This window comes from Budorcas taxicolor, chromosome 11 (genome assembly GCF_023091745.1).
Source record: "Budorcas taxicolor isolate Tak-1 chromosome 11, Takin1.1, whole genome shotgun sequence".
NCBI lineage: Eukaryota > Metazoa > Chordata > Mammalia > Artiodactyla > Bovidae > Budorcas > Budorcas taxicolor.
The window spans coordinates 30,520,113-30,531,531 of NC_068920.1; the positions used below are offsets into that span (position 1 = coordinate 30,520,113).

Here is an 11,419-nt window from a genome sequence, read left to right on the forward strand (position 1 = left end):
TTATAGGATCTTGAAGCAATTCAGGCCAGAAATAGCAGCACTGAGCTGGTCAGAACCTGGTCAGTGTATGCATGTACATGCACCGGGTGTGGTGGGCAAAATTCATGTAATGAAAGACAATTTCAGAGAGGTAGCCACCTTTGTAGAGTGTTGAGACAGTTAATAATATACAGCATCCCTAGAAACAAAATAGATGGGCAGCCAACAAGCATATCACTGTCTACACAGAAGAAATCAAGGATAATCAGAAGACTGAGGGTAGCTGCCCCAGTTAAAAATACAATCACAATACCTTGCCCAGTTTCTGATCATAAACCAGTTTTCAGATCTGACATCTTGGATTAAAGAGAGAAGCCAATTCCTGATGACCCTGCAGTGCCACTGAAAATATATAGAATATAATTCCCCCATTTCTTTCCTAAATGGACTTGCTAAAGAGAAAACCCCTCAAATTTCAAGGACTGTTGTAAACAAGGTCCAAGTGAATATTTATATGGAAAGACCCAAAGTGTCATCACGGCCCCTCTGTTAAAATGGAGGTAATGGGGGTCCGGTAACAAGTGAAGTTGTGGTTCACGTCTGGTTCACAGTGTGTCAACCCAGGCCATGGATCCATACGGTGGGAGTTTCTTTTGTCCCAAAATGTATAACTAGAATGAAAAATCTTGAAATGAACCACAAATATAAACAATATATTTCTCTGAGTGTGAGACTTCAGAAAATTTTCAAGTTACCACCTTTTTGTTTTTCTGCATTTCCTTAGTCTGTATTGCATTTAATATAGTTTATTTAAACTTAGTACATTTAAAACAGTGCTTTTTCTAAAGGAAATATTAGCTCTCCGAATGTTTCAGGATAGCAAAGTATTTTAACATTCTTAAGTTAAAAAACAGTGACTGGGTCGGTGTGGGACGGGTGGCATCTGAAGCAGAGGGAAAGTCGGCCGAGCGGAGGGCAGAGCCGAGGCAGAGGTGATGCGAGAAAGTAGACCGCTGAGATGATAAGTCCCCGGGAATTCGGAGCAACGAAAATGCACTGTGGTCACGCAGACGGAGTACACACTCCTGAGTGGAAAGCTTCCAGCCTTTGTGGAACCAATGTAATTTTTCCCCCATTCAAATGCTTTCAAATAAGTCTGAATTTAGAGAAGCCGTGGGAATATGAGCGGAAAATCAAGATGGAGATGACTGCGACGCTCAACAGAGGCTGCTTCTCTGTACTGTGGGGGAAACGGCGGCAGATTGGCTGATACCAACTGATCAAAGACTGCTGCTGTGAACTGCATATCAGATTCAAAGAGAAAACCCCGTATCAGAAGGCGCCATTTTATTCATAATATTGACTACCTTAAACAAGTCTTCATCTGCGAAAGTATATTCACTTACACCTCCCCAAACCCCTACCTAGCGGAGCTCCAGTGGCGCAATCGGTTAGCGCGCGGTACTTATAAGACAGTACACTTGTGAGCAATGCCGAGGTTGTGAGTTCGAGCCTCACCTGGAGCAAATTTTACTACTCTCTAGCCGTATGAGACAGGTTAAATTTGAGGTCCCCACAAAGAGATCAACGGTTGGGATTTACATACTAGAGCTTGGTTGTGGGTTGTCTTAAAATTCTGTTTACAGTCGTGCATGGTTTAAGTACCATCCCGCTGATTTCGGTGTCTTCCTTCTTCCGACACGTTGGCAATTTAACTTCTGTCTCTTGCCAAGACTGTTTCACAGTAATAAACTACGTCTGATTTGTCAGTTATGTGAAATGTGGAAGATCTTGGTTTTTAAACGTATCTCAGTAGAAATTTTCCTGTATTTGAACCTGGTTTCCTCAGTTTCTCCACTCATCGGGGCTTCCTCTAAGGTGCTTATTACTCTTTATAAGTCCATGCTGCCTGTAGATATATCAGACACTCAGGAACTCAGCCTCAGAAAAGGAGTTGAACCAGGAGTCTGTGTGTGGGTCACTTAATCTCACCCTCTCGATCTTAAACATTATCAGATTCATCCTGAGACAAGGACATGGAGTTCTCTGGCTTTACAAAAATTTGTAATTGCACATGTTTAAATGCTCAGCACTATCAGTGCTTTTTCAGGTGCTGCTACATTTTGGAGCGCTTACATTATCCCTGGCCCCACCCTGAGCTGCCCACCAGGTAAAGAAAGTGAAGTCGCTCAGTTGTGTCCGACTCTTTGCGGCCCCATGGACTGTCTGGACCCACCAGACTCCTCTGTCCATGTGATTTTCCAGGCAAGATACTGGAGTGAGTTGCCATTTCCTTCTCCAAAGGTAGGTTCAAAACAAGGTTCACAGACCAATTCAGATTAACACTGGTAAAGAAGTGGTAATGGATAATTTACTTACCAAGATATATCAATAGTGGCTATTCACAGTGTTGTTTTTAGTGTTAAATGAGATAACAAAACATTGTTCGATTGATTGATTGTTGTTGTTCAGTCACCAAGTCCTGTCACAAATTCCCACTATGCATGTCCCTTTGGAATATGATCGTGCAGCAGCTACCGTAAAGAGGTGGAGTCTATTTCCCTCCTTGTATGTGAGCTGACCTTGTGATTTGGCCAATAGAATGCTGTCCTAATGATGTTGTGGGAGTTTCAATATTAGGGTTCAAGAGCCTTATAACTTCTCCTCTTGCCATCTTGGGACCCTGAGACATCATGTGAAGAAATCCTACCTAACTTCCTGAAGAACTGAAGATCATGTGAAGAGAGAGTCCCAGTCATCCCAGCCATTCCACATGACACCCCAGACAGTGAGTGGGAACATTTTGGACCATCTAGTCCCAGTCAGGCTGCCAGAAAACTGCAATCAATGAGTGACCACAAGCAAAACCAGCAAAAGAATTGCCTAGTTGAGCACAGCCCAATAACTGACCTGCAGAATTGGAAACTAAATGTTGTTTTAAGTCACCCACAAAATTTGGGTGAGGTTTGTTACAAAGATGTAGATGACTGACATAAGCATTTAGCATGGAATTAGAATCCATAACAAGCAAACAGATTGATTTAGTGAGTAAAATTACCCATAAAGAAAAGCCCAAGTCTAGACATCTTAACTGCTAAATTCTGCCATTTTTAAAAAATTGATATTATTTCTTTACAAACTCTTATAAAAATTGGAAAAGGAAGCCATTATTACCTTGATGCGAAAGTCACACAAAGACATCATGAGATAAGAAAACTACAAACCAATATCTCTCATAAACATGGACATAAAAATTCTCAACAAAATACTAACAAACAAAATCCAGCAACAGATGAACATATTACAAAAAGGCCTGAGGAAACGTTTCAGAATGGTGTCTGTGTTCATTATCTCTTTTGTAGTGATGGTTTCATGAGTTATACATATGTCAAACTATAAGTTTAAATACATGCAGTTTAAGAAAATTTTGCCTCGATAAAGCTGTTAAAGAAGTACACTCACGGGAAAAAAATCATTACAGCATTCGGCATGAGCAGTTGTGGATTTTTTTTTTCTTTCTCTCTTTCCTATACTGTGGAAGAGCTGTGTCTGGTTAGATTTATTTCTTCTTTTAATGTTTTAAAACGGAAGGACATGTAATTTTCTCAGTAGGAAGACTTGACAACTAATTCAAAATATTTCATAGTTTAAGACCATTCAAAATTTCAATTCCTACTTGAATCTAATTTGAGCCGTCATATTGTTATATGAATGTGTCCATTACGCCTAAATATTCAAATATATTTGACCACGTTCTTTCCACTTGTGCAGAAGCTCCCTCTTCATTATAATTTGCCTGACTGGTCTCTTCTCATGGTTCCAGGTTTCTGTTTTAACCCTGGCTCCTCAGATACTGCTTAACGTTCAACTAATTCATCCTGCAACGTGTGGGAGAACCCACAGCTGGTCTCTGAGAACCCACCGAAAGACGGCGCTCCTCTCAGGTGGCATCCACGTGAATCAGGAGCCAGCTGCTTAAAATGTGGCAAGTTTTCCTGTCGAAAGGGGGCGCCATTTAAACTGACTTCCAAAAAGCAAATCAACATTTTCAGCGTCAAAGTACAGAGCGGCACCTGAAAACCAACGGAAGAGTCGTACGCTAAAATAAGATACGTCCAGACACTATCGGACGGGGAGAGCAGAATTCCTTGACATTCGTGCCTTGTGGCACCCACCTCACTCACTGGGTCCACCCAAACTCCTGGAGGAGGCTCCAAAAGACCAAGGCTGGCGCTTTTCGCAATCCCAACACCTGCGTACCTGCCTGACCAAGGACTCATAGTACAAAGAGAAGGCTGGCGCCGACCCCACTTACTGAATCACGTATAACCAAAGGGAGATACTGGGTAAAGGTAGCCGGAGTGTGAAAAATGAAACAACCACGAAGGGATTCGAACCCTCAATCTTCTGATCCGAAGTCAGACGCCTTATCCATTAGGCCACGTGGTCCTTCTCTCGTAAGATAAAATAAAAATTTACAAGTATTGAGAATCTGGGCTATTCTTGTTAACTGCAACTCATGAAAACTACCTTTCCCATCAATTTTACTTAAAAGGTGGTGTCATTGGTACAAAACCCAAGTAACTTCTTTTAAGAAGTTATGGTTAGAGACTAGGGCAAAATGGAAATTCTGTTTTTCTCCAAACTCCTACCCTTAGCCTGACACCAAATTTCTTTTCTGAACAAAATTTTACACTTGCATTGTAATACCTCTTCAGTCGGTTGATTAACCTATTTAAAAAAAAAAAGACGAAGAAGCAAAAAAGGATTGAAATGTCTTTCTGTAATCACGGCTACAAAGGCTCGATTTACCTTCAGAATGAAGACAAAGTCAAAATTAAGACCCTATGGGAATAAGTGAAAATTACAAAAAAAAAAAAAAAAAAAGACCGCTCCTGGCATCCTCTCAGACGTCTTCAATTAGGATTGAAATGAGAAGCGTCTTCCTAGGCCTGGCCCTTCTTGGAAACCGCGAAGAACAGGCCCACTGAGTACCCTCCAGGGACACCTTAGTAAAAACCCCAACGATTGTACTTACTGAGCAATGAGAAAATGTCCCTCCTTTTGTGCAGCCACTGGGTTGCGGGGTTGTGTGACTGAGAGGGAAGGAACCATTCTTCAGGTTAGAAAGGTTGGATTTTGAGCCATTTTGTTGTAGTTGTCTGTTTCCTTTCCAGCTCATTTCCCACAGCCACTCTCATCTCAGCGGATCTCGACCCCCCATTAGTGATGGTGCGGGCGAGGAAAGCACACGGGTGGTGGGAAGGCACGCTGGAGGCCTGGAGGAGTCACTCACACCGCCTGATTTGGACCCTGTTCCTGAGGGGTGGGTGGGCGCGGTGAAAGCAACTCAGCTGGAATCTGAGGCATTTGGGGGGCCTCATTCCCCATTATTAGGAACTGCGAGGGCCTGATTTTGGTCTTCATCCAACCTGCCTTCTCAGAGCATTCGGCTCCCCGCCCCAAAAAGTTGAGGCTACACAGATTTTTCACAATTTAGAGATGCTAGAGAAACAGCGTTTTCTCAAAAGCTTCAGAGCACCCTGCAAAGGCTGCTCTCCTTTGCTTTCTTTCCAGGAAAGCACCACCCCGGTTCTCTGGGCTACAGCAGGTCAAAGTGACAGACTGTCTGGGGTCTGGCCTTAACCCAGCCTCCAGTAAGCATTTAGGAACTGAAATCTAAAAATGAGAAAGGTTAGCAAAAAATAAAAAGCCAAAGAAGAGTATATCCAAAAGGTGGATCAGAATGTGCAAAGGTGTAAGAAATTTTGCCGAACTAATTTGAAGTTTTAAATGAAATCATAACAAAAAATCAATTAAATTTCACTAAAGAAAAAATGGCAAATATGAATAGTCCGAAACCATTAAATTAAACAATAAATACTCAAAAATTTTTCCCACAGAGAAAACTCCAAACCCAGATATTTTAATCTGAAAGTTCTATAAAACATTACAGGGAAAATAATTTCAGCTGGACACAAATACTTCCAAATATAGTAACAGAAAGAAGCCTCTCCATCTCATTTTATAAGCTTACTTTCATCCTAATGAAATCAAAGCCAGGAAACATGAAGAAAGTAAAGGGAAAATGTTTACCTCAGTACAGGGAGAAAGAGCATTGAATAAATTTCAGTGTCCACTAATGAAACAACAATCTGGAAATAGAAGGAAAGTTTTTTAACCTGATTTTTAAAATACAAAAATAATCTGTGGAAAACATAATACTTAAAGGCAAAAAATTCAAAACATTCTGTTTGAAATTAGGAACACATGAAGTAAACCAGAAATTACCACTTGTATTCTCTACCAGAAAAGACCCTGATGCTGGGAAAGATTGAAAGCAGGAGGAGAAGGGGACAGAAGATGAGATGGTTGGCTGGCATCACCAACTGGATGGACATGTTTGAATAACTTCCAGGAGGTGGTGATAGACAGGGAAGCCTGGTGTGCTGCAGTCCATGGGGTCGGAAAGAGTCGGACACGACTGAGGAACTGAACTGAAATGATTCTCTACTAGACAAAAGGAAAGCAAAAAAATAAAAAGCTGTGATGACTAGAAAGGAATCAACAGAACTGACTTTCTTTTTAATAGATCGTATTGCCAACCTACTCCAGTATTCTTGCCTGGAGAATCCCATGGACAGAGGAGTCTGGTGGGCTATAGTCCATGGGATCACAAAGAGTTAGACACAACTCAGTGACTGAACACACACACATACATATGCTTATGTACAAAGATCAAACAGAAAAATTATTATAAATAGTGTCAGAGTTTTACCACATTTTGATGACAGCTATAAAATTTTAGTTATATGCAATAAAGAAGTATCTAGAAATCATATAAAATGAGATATTATGATAATATTTCAATAACAAGGAAACATTCCAAAACAAATACAACATGGTTTCATCTACAGAAACTACAAACTAAGCATATTAAGTAATCTATTGTGTTAAATACACATATATTAGAAGTAAAGCTTAAAAGCAAGAGACTGAATGGGAGGGAGGCTCTAGAGGGAAGGGATACATGTATACTTAAAGCTGACTCATGTTGTACAGCAGAAGCTAATACAAAATTGTAAAGCAATTACCTCCAATTAAAAAAAAAAAAAAAAGAACTAAGGACTCAGCTATGTGCATGAAAAATCTTGGGAATAAATTATCCAGTCCCTTCAGAGGGCTGCATCCAGTTCCTGGCTGAAAATTAACTGCAATCCCATGAGAGACCTCCAAGCCAGGGCCACCCAGCTAAGCTGCTTCTAGATTTCTGATGCACAAAAATTGCTTGAGAATAAATGTTTATTGCTGTTTTAAGTTTTTTTTTTTAAAAAAGGCAAGGGAATGATAATCACAAGCATTAATGTAGTTGTTATCTCAAGTGAGAAAGAGATGTGGAGTCGGGCAAATGGAACTCATAAAATAAAGTCAATATTCTCTTTCTTAATTGGTGGCTTTTTCTTTTTAAATTATTTTTAATTGAAATGTAACAAACATGCAGGAAAGTGTACAAACAGAAGCATATACAGAATACTTACATTTATGTAGATGTATCTCTGAATATATATGTATGTGAGTGAAAGTCACTCACTAGAATACCGGAGTGGGTAGCTGTTCGCCTCCCCAAGGGATCTTCCAAACCCAGAAATCGAACCCAGGGTTCCTGCACTGCAGGTGAATTCTTTACCAGCTGAGCCACCAGGGAAGCCCTTATATATGTATATATAAATGTATGTATCACTGAATATTTACAAAGAGAACATGTCTATGAACTCTCACTCAGATCTTCTGTTCCAATTTATTGCCACTATTTCTATCAAATTGAATCAAGAATTAAGGTTTGTCACCTAGGTTATCTGTGTGAAGAAATACCAGAAGCCTCTCTCATGTGCCTTCTAACTACTTTCTTCTTAAGGGTAATCACATTTTGGACTCTGATATCATCTATTAGCTTTGCACATTTTAAATAACATATAAATAGAATTTTACAATATGTACTCTGATGTCTGGCTACTTTTGTGCAGCACTATGAGGTTCATCCATGTTGTTGTATTCAATGATGTTATTTGTATTTATATATATACAGTCATACACATATATAATCATATTGTATTAATATGCCACTATTTATCCATTCTAGTGGTTGATATATGAGTTATTTTCAGTTTGTGAAAATTGTGAATAGGGCTGTTAGGAACACTTTTATATATGCTCTTCTGTGGACTTGTATACAGATTTCTATTACAATTGTAATTTAATTTCTATTAAAACTGTAATTAAGAAATTGACCCCATTTTTTATATTTGCTGACAGCTTTCAAGACCCATCACTCTCACATTTAAGCCAGCCCATAAGAAAGTGCTTAAGCTCTCTCAGAGGGAAGATCAAACCACGCTAGTCCTGGTTCTCACTTAGGAATCTTCACTCCCCTCTCCACTCCACAGCCTGGCCCCTAACCCTGTAAAAACCAAAGCCCATCACCCCTCCTTGCTCTTATTTTTGGAGTTACCTGAGAGCCTCCCCTAGTCTCCCCAGAAAACTTCATTATGTTAAAGATAAATGTTTTCATATCTCCCTGGTACATATGTAGCATTATCGATCTTGCCATTTGAATCATTTGGGTATGGTGACCATTTCATTTCAGCTGATTGATTGCAAGATGGATGTGCACTCATGAATGGACTTACAGAGTCACAGCAAGAGACTTTACTACACTTTTTTTAGCAAGCAGCATATATGATTTCCATATATCTGTAATTACATGTAAGGGAAATGGACAAACTGAAAATGGGAAAAAATAAAATATGACAAACTAGATGAAAAGATAGATGAAAAACAATTATCCATAACCAAACAAACTCAGCTGGCGAATGCAAGACTCTATTTCAACTCTATTTCAATGCTATAGAAATGCTAGTGCCAGGTGGGCTAATGAAAAAAAATGTTATGTTGATTCAGGTTTTCTTTTGTTTACAGAAAGTTTCTTATTTTAATTGAAGTATACAGATTCTATGTTAGTTCCAGTTGCACAATATGGTGATTTGATATTTCTGTTACAAGATAATTACCATGATAACTCGAGTTACCATACAAAGATATTACAATATATATATTTTTACTGTATTCCTCATGCTGTACCTTTTACCTTAATGACTGATTTTTTTTGTAACTGGAATTTTGTGCCTCTTAATCTCCCTTACTTATTTCACTCATCCCTCCACGCCCCTCCCCTCTGACAACCACAGTCAATCCATGTTGCCGGAAGCTGTGAGAATGTGCGTATTCAAACACCTATCTGACCCCTCCCGGGATGGGGACAACCATCCCATAATGGAGGTGAAGCAGGTTTATTTACGTCCCCAGAAAATTACCTTCTCAAGTTCACTTGCCTTTTTGTGACGGAAAGAAGAGATTTACAATCATTCTTAGCGGTCTGCCTTTTTCGGGATTGGGAGGAGGCAGGGGATTGGTACTTTTGTGAGGGGAAGATAGGTTTGTGATCATTCTTAGGGTTCTACCTTTTTCGGGATCGGGAGAAGGCAGTGGGGTGGTATTGTAGTACTGAATTAGAACAGAACAGAACTGTAGTACTGAAATCTTCATCTTTTCTCAGGGAAGAAGAAGCAGCGTGCAAAATAGGCCCTACTGGGATTCGAACCCAGGATCTCCTGTTTACAAGACAGGCGCTTTAACCAACTAAGCCATAGAGCCAAACGAGATACAACCTCCGAAAGAAACTTTAAATCAATCTTCTTTGTTACTTTGAAAACTATCCAGATCTTTTCCAATCTTACTTATATACAGGTTGTGCCCATTTCAGTGACTGAACAAAGGGCTTGACAATGTGATGATTACTATGCCTCACAGCGACATAGAAGTTAAAATGAGGCCACAGACACCACATCCGAGTCCTGAATTTGAGTACAAATATTGTAATACATTAGATTTCTATAGCACTTTGGAATTTACCAAAATTTGCCTCTCTGAACATCAAAGGCAACCCCAAATACGGAGCATATTATCATTCCTATTTTATATTCAACTGCAAAAAGGTTTAAAGATTTGTTCAAGTTTGCAAAGATAGTGAAGAATTGGAGTTAAGACGAACTCATTTTCTGATGCTAATTCATTACCATCTGAGTCACCAGGGAAGCCCTCTGATGCTAATTAAACCATATTGTCAGTACAGCATTTTCTCAAGCTGCAGAAAGAAACAACCCCAAGAATCATGGCAGCTTATAGTAACACACCCTGCTCCTGCTATTTGTCTACCATGACTCCGCCCAGGATGAGGGAGCCATCTCTACCGGAAACATTGATGGTCTCTTGACAAACGAAGAAAAAAAATATGGCAAATCAAGAACTCTTTCTTGGTGCCCAAAAGTACCATGTCAATTCTGCTCACATTTTATTATCCAGAGTGAGATAAGTCAAATCTGGTATCTGTGGAGTGAGGCAGTACAATCATATCCCAGGAAGAGGCACTAAATACTTTTGAAAATAATAATTTTTCACAACTAACTACCATCCCAGAGAGTCTTTTGTGAAACTCATAACTTTTTTCTTTTAAAAAAAAATATTTGTCCATCTCTTACTTGTCTGTGTTGAAAATGTTCAATTTTGTGGCTTTTAAGTTTTTAGTTTCCATGATCCAACATCCGCTGGATCATGGAAAAAGCAAGAGAGTTCCAGAAAAACATCTATTTCTGCTTTATTGACTATGCCAAAGCCTTTGACTGTGTGGATCACAATAAACTGTGGAAAATTCTGAAAGAGATGGGAATACCAGACCACCTGATCTGCCTCTTGAGAAACCTGTATGCAGGTAAGGAAGCAACAGTTAGAACTGGACATGGAACAACAGACTGGTTCCAAATAGGAAAAGGAGTACGTCAAGGCTGTATATTGCCACCCTGCTTATTTAACTTATATACAGAGTACATCATGAGAAACGCTGGGCTGGAAGAAGCACAAGATGGAATCAAGATTGCCGGGAGAAATATCAATCACCTCAGATATGCATATGACACCACCCTTATGGCAGAAAGTGAAGAGGCGCTAAAAAGCCTCTTGATGAAAGTGAAAGAGGAGAGTGAAAAAGTTGGTTTAAAGCTCAACATTTAGAAAACGAAGATCATGGCATCTGGTCCCATCACTTCATGGGAAATAGATGGGGAAACTGGAAACAGTGTCAGACTTTGTGTTTTTTTTGGCTCCAAAATCACTGCAGATGGTGACTGCAGCCATGAAATTAAAAGATGCTTACTCCTTGGAAGGAAAGTTATGACCAACCTAGATAGCATATTCAAAAGCAGAGACATTACTTTGCCAACTAAGGTCTGTCTAGTCAAGGCTATGGTTTTTCCTGTGGTCATGTATGGATGTGAGAGTTGGACTGTGAAGAAGGCTGAGTGCCGAAGAATTGATGCTTTTGAACTGT

The 11,419-nt window shown here is 39.7% G+C and overlaps 3 non-coding genes across 3 annotated transcripts; 1 reads left to right on the forward strand and 2 right to left on the reverse strand.

The window, feature by feature from the left end:
* Positions 1-1,411: 1,411 nt before the first annotated feature.
* Positions 1,412-1,505, forward strand: TRNAI-UAU (transfer RNA isoleucine (anticodon UAU)). The gene is made up of 2 exons: positions 1,412-1,449; positions 1,470-1,505. It is a non-coding gene; the product is annotated as a tRNA-Ile (tRNA).
* Positions 1,506-4,355: 2,850 nt separating this feature from the next.
* TRNAR-UCG (transfer RNA arginine (anticodon UCG)) lies at positions 4,356-4,428 on the reverse strand. Its single transcript has one exon. It is a non-coding gene; the product is annotated as a tRNA-Arg (tRNA).
* A 5,188-nt stretch (positions 4,429-9,616) lies between these two features.
* On the reverse strand, positions 9,617-9,690 carry TRNAT-UGU (transfer RNA threonine (anticodon UGU)). Its single transcript has one exon. It is a non-coding gene; the product is annotated as a tRNA-Thr (tRNA).
* Positions 9,691-11,419: the final 1,729 nt, after the last annotated feature.